The sequence below is a fragment of the Ornithorhynchus anatinus genome, chromosome 2 (assembly GCF_004115215.2).
Source record: "Ornithorhynchus anatinus isolate Pmale09 chromosome 2, mOrnAna1.pri.v4, whole genome shotgun sequence".
Lineage (NCBI taxonomy): Eukaryota > Metazoa > Chordata > Mammalia > Monotremata > Ornithorhynchidae > Ornithorhynchus > Ornithorhynchus anatinus.
In genome coordinates this window covers 83,798,483-83,803,683 of record NC_041729.1, presented here as the reverse complement: position 1 = coordinate 83,803,683, position 5,201 = coordinate 83,798,483, and the positions used below count along the sequence as shown (strand labels likewise).

At 43.6% G+C, this 5,201-nt stretch overlaps 1 non-coding gene across 1 annotated transcript; it reads right to left on the bottom strand.

Moving 5' to 3' along the window:
- Nucleotides 1-4,835: 4,835 nt before the first annotated feature.
- Nucleotides 4,836-4,973, bottom strand: LOC114809538. The gene has a single exon (XR_003757316.1). It is a non-coding gene; the product is annotated as a small nucleolar RNA SNORA7 (small nucleolar RNA).
- Nucleotides 4,974-5,201: the final 228 nt, after the last annotated feature.

The following is a 5,201-nucleotide window of genomic DNA, read 5'->3' as shown; positions in this document are numbered from 1 at the left end:
GCTCTACAGAATGAGCTTTACAGAATACTAGATTTGAAGGACCTTTCTCTGCTTGGAACAGGGGAATTTGAATCGCAAGGGATCCATTAAGGGACACAAATGTTAGCCCCCTTGGAACAATGACAAATGGAACACCACCCAAATATGAGGACTGAACCCTCCAGGGTCTATCTTTGCCTACATAGACTCTTTTTCAACATCTGAAAAATTTAGGAAATGTCTCAGGATTTTAAAATCACCATCCACAATCAAGAAGAAAGGTTAGAAAATAGATTGCAGAAATCATCACGATTTCATTGCTCTCCTTGATGGCAAAATCCTAGTAAGAATCACTTCTGAAAGGTATGATTAATAGGATACCTTAACAAGGCCCAGAAGCTTAATGAGGTTTAGGTCACAATGGACATGATTTATTTTCTTGATTTTTCTCTCTGCCAATTATGGGACCAGTGTCAGAATACAGTGTTCACTACAGTTCTTTGAGAAGGGCTGGCTCCAGGACCACATGCACTTGGAGGAAAGAGCCTGATTCACTGATCCCCTCTTGTGACCTGATATTATATGGCACTCCATGTTTGACATCATAATATAGCATAGCTTCATAATAGAGCATAGCTCACATGGCAAACATGGAGCAGTCTCTGGGGACACTCACTCTGGCCCTTGGCACCACCTGGCTACCCTCTGGGCCTTGGTGCCAGATTAGGTGCCGGTCCTGAAGGAAGAGGGAAAGGGGATGGGCACGCTAAAGAACTCAGCAATGAGAGTACTAGGGAGAAGGTAGGGCTCCTCTCCCCGCAAATCCAGCCCCTCGGTCCCAACCCTGACTCACCCTGTGGATGAGGGACTCTCAGAGCACCTCCCATCCCAGGATGGGTAATGTGGCAGCTAAGGGCTTCTGCAGGCTTTCAGAAGTCAGTGGGATGCAATGATCTGGACCGATGCAGGGCCAGTGCCTCCTGCCAAATTCTGTGCTCCCTCTGTGCCCTTTTCCCAGAGTGCTGGGACTGAGTCTAGTCTTTTGCTCCCTGTGTTCCCACTCCACTTGCAATGCACTGCCACCTTCTGCCCCACCCACAGGGGCCTGGTTCCCTCTTCCTCCACTCCCCTGTCCATCCTCTCCCACCTCCGCTCACGTTCCAAACCCCATGGTATTTAAAGCCCCCACTCTCCCAGCTGGACTCTCTCAGGACTTAAACTCAAAATAAATTTTTGTGGCATAGACTTTTTTTTCAGGGGAAGTGAGACGGCTGAGGTGAAGGAAGATCACTAGATCTCCAGAAAGGAAAGCTCTTTGTGGGCAAAGTCTACCAACTCTGATCTTTGGTACTCTCCCAAGCACTTAGTACAGTGCTCTGCACACAGTAAACACTCAATAAATGACAGTGATTGAAGCAAAGAGGGCTACCATGTGTGTGCAATGCCAGAGGAAGATCGCCAGGACACCGTGTAGGTCTGGGGACCATCTTGATGACGTCCCTTGTCATAGCACCATCTTAAATATCTCAAAAAGCAGCCACCTTGAGTGGCTAACCAGAGAAATCTTTCAAGATACTTAGGCAATTTCATGCTGTTATCACCATTCATGTCAGAATTGAAATTCCCTTAACCAAACCTTTTCCCGTCACTAAAAGAATAAAATAGACTTGTTAGTCTTTTTCAACCTATTCTGTGCATTCATGCTTGACAATATAACAAGAGATCTGAAAGATAGTAGTGAACTTTGTGTCCTGACTTCCAAGACACAGCTTCATGCTGCTTATATCTGAACCCTTCTCCAAATTCCAAGGTCAGATTAAATTCTACCCTGGTTCTTCAGAGATCATGTTACCCATTTTGGGGTTTTAGAAGATTAAATGGTTTTCATTTGGAACCCCTCAGAATAGAGATCATTTTACAAAGAACAGTCTCTACATTTTGAACAGGAAAGGTGAGATGACGTTAATAAATTTTGTGGAAAGACTCTCCTGGAGAGTCCTTTGTCATAATTTTGTTGACAGCCAGTATTGTCCTGCACATTTCTGAATAGAATGCAATAGTAATAGTAGTCTTAATAATAATAATGATGGTTATGATGGTATTTGCTAAGTCCTTACTATATATCAAGCACTGTCTGAGAGCTGGGCTAGATATAAACTAATCAGGTTGGTCTGTGTCCCTGTCCCACATGGGGCTCACAGTCTTGATCCCCATTTTCTAGATGAGGTAACTAAGGCACAGAAAAGTGAAGTGACTTGCCCAAGGTCACACAGCAGACAAGTGGCAGAGCCGGAATTAGAACCCAGGTCTTTCTGACTCCCAGGCTCGTGCTCTAACCACCAGGCCATGCTGCTTCTCCAGTAGTAGTAGTATTTATTGAACAACCCACTTGGTGCAGTAATAATAATAATGATGTTGGTATTTGTTAAGCGTTTATTATGTGCAGAGCACTGTTCTAAGCACTGGGGTAGATGCAGGGTAATCAGGTTGTCCCACATGAGGCTCACAGTCTTAATCTCCATTTTACAGATGAGGTAACTGAGGCACAGAGAAGTTAAGTGACTTGCCCACAATCACACAGCTGACAAGCGGCAGAGCTGGGATTTGAACCCATGACCTCTGACTCCCAAGCCCGTGCTCTTTTCACTGAGCCACACTGCTTCTCTGAAGCACAGTAGTACATAGTACTTGGTGCTTGGGAAGGACAGAATAATGAGCTAGCACATTCCCTGGCCACAATACATGAGGAACTGGGCATCTTAAAATTGCCAAAATCTGGAACCCTATCTGAAACTGTTTTCAGAATTTTCTCCTCCACAAATGGAGGTTTCCAAGAAGTAGTTAGAAGACATCAAAGAAAGTAATGAGCTTGCAGTGAGAAATGAGGCTGTTACAGTCTTGCCCTCATTTGAACTGCAGGAATTGGATATGTCACTTTTGAATGTTTCAAAATGTATTTTAGCAAAACTAGTTCTTTTTCCTGCCATGAGATCTCTTTTGAGACTTAGCCCAGTTCTTCCACACTCCCACCTTCAAAACACTCCCAAAATCTCATCTCCTCCAAGAAGCCTTCCTTGACTAAGCCCTCATTCCCCTTGCCCACCTTTCTCTCTGCACTGCACATGCATTAGTCTGTGTATCTCCTAAGCACTTTGATATTCACTCCAGCCCCACAGCACTAATGTACATATTCTAATACTTCACTATTTCTCCAAATAATAATGCCTGTTTCCCTCTGTAGACTGTAAGCTACATCATTTTTTATGGTATTTGTTAAGCATTTACTCTCTGTCAGGCATTGTACTAAGCACTGAGGCAGATATAAATTAATCAGGTTAGACACAGTCCATATCCTATATAGGGCTTATACAGTCTTAAACTCCATTTTACAAATGAGGTAACTGAAGCTCAGAGAAGTGATATGACTTGTCCAAGGTCACACAGCATACAAGTGGTGAAGCTGGGATTAGAACCTTGGTTCTTCTGACTCCCAGGTCTGTGCTCTATCCACTAGGCCACAATCTTCCCAAAGCCATGCTGCTTTGCTGGGGGTTGTTCCTACTAATTCTATTTTATCGTTCTTTCCCCATAAAAGTGGAAAAAAGTGCTCAGTAAGTACCATTAATTGAGTCTTCCTTGGATGTATGAGAACAGGCACCAACAATTAAAGAAACCACAAAAGACTTTACAAAATGCGTTGGTTTGAAAAGGGTGAGGGTTCAGGATGGGGGTTGTGTGGTCAGGAGGGGGAATTGCCTTTCCCCAAGCTCAAGGCAGCTTCTATTGGTACACTCAGTCTAGGAAACTCAGAAAGGAGTCCATAGTGTACTCTGAAGAGGCCATTCCAAGTTCCTGGACAAGGCTGACTCCTAGTGAAGGTGTGGCCTTAAAATAGTGAAATTATCCACAAACAGAGAGAACCATAAGTGATTTATCCTAAGGCTTAATGTAATTTTAAAAATCCTAAATCAATAGCAGTGTGACTCAATGGAAAGACCATGGGCTTGGGAGTCAGAGGTCATGGGTTCTAATCCCGGCTCTGCCGCTTGTCAGCTGTGTGACTTTGGGCAAGTCACTTCAGTTCCCTCATCTGTAAAATGGGGATTAAGTCTGTGAGCCCCACCTGGGACAACCTGACCATCTTGTTAGAACAGTGCTTAGAACAGTGCTTTGCACATAGTAAGCATTTAATAAATACCTTCATTATTATTAATCACTTACAGTGTGCAGAACACTGTACTGAGTACCTGATAATGGTACAGTAAAAGAAAAAGGAGATCAATATATGGTATTACAGTGAGTAGAGCACACACTAAGTTCCTGTGAGAGTACACTGCAATAGACTTGATAGACATGATTCATGCTCACAAGGAACTTACAGTCTACAGGGGAGACATACATTAAACTAAATGACTTATAAGGGAAATTGCAAAGTGTAAAGATGTATATTTAAGTGCTATGGAGCTGAAGTTGAGGTGAATATCAAGTGGTTAGAGGATGTGATGAATATTAAGTGATTGGGGGATAGATCCAAGTGCTTAGGTGACACAGAAGGGAAGGCGAGTAGGCAAAATGAGGGATAGTCATCCCTATGCTCAAGGAGCTTGCAATCTAACGATATACTGAAAAGGGTCTTGTTTTATCTTATGCCATCGAGTCATCTCCAACCCATAAAGACACCATCGACACATCTATCCCAGAACGGCCCACCTCCATCTGTAATTGTTCTGGTAATATATCCATAGAGTTTTCTTGGTAAAATATACAGAAGTGGTTTGCCTCAGTCTCCTTCCACACAGAAACTTGAGTCTCCACCCTCGAATCTCTCCCATGCTGCTGTTGCCCAGTATAGGTGAGTTTGTAGCAGATTGCCTTCCACTCGCTAGCCATTGCCCAAGCTAGGAATGGAATGGATATGCCTCTGCTTGACTTTCCCTTCTGTAGTTGAGACTGGTAGAGTACTGGAAACCCTCCAGATGCAACCCTGAGAGGGGGGAGAAAGGTCTTAGGACAATAAAAAAGGAGGCTAAGGTTGAAAAGAATCAAGGTATTGTCAATCAATCCTACAACCCAGAACTTTCACTTTGCTCCTCTAACACCAACCTATTCACTTTATGTTGATTTCATCTATCTTGCCACTGACCCATTGTCCACATCCTACATCTGGCCTGAAACTCCTTCCTGCTTCGCATCAGACAGATGATCACTCTCCCCACCTTCAA